Genomic DNA, 338 nt, shown 5'->3' with positions numbered 1-338 from the left:
ATTCTCACAAGCCGCGTAGTGTACACTTTTATTTTTACCAAAAACATTTAGCAGAAACATTTTTGGCCTAACTTTTGGAAGAAATTTGATTTTATTTGATATTTTGTATCATTTTTTCCCCCCACAATTTTTGGTCTTTTTCATTTATATAAAAAAAAATAAATGTAAAAAAAACCCAGCAGCAATCAAATAGCACCAAAAGACAGCTCTATTTGTGTAAAAAATTAAGCGCCTGGGGCAATTCTTCCAGTGGCGCTCCCCCACAAATCAATCCATAGTTTAATGCTCTAGGCCAGTGGTGCCCATTAGGTCGACCGCGATCTACCAGCCCCTCTGCC

This window comes from Nanorana parkeri, unplaced genomic scaffold (assembly GCF_000935625.1).
Source record: "Nanorana parkeri isolate BGI_ZX_2015 unplaced genomic scaffold, ASM93562v1 scaffold959, whole genome shotgun sequence".
NCBI classification, from domain to species: domain Eukaryota; kingdom Metazoa; phylum Chordata; class Amphibia; order Anura; family Dicroglossidae; genus Nanorana; species Nanorana parkeri.
This window is presented reverse-complemented; position numbering follows the sequence as displayed.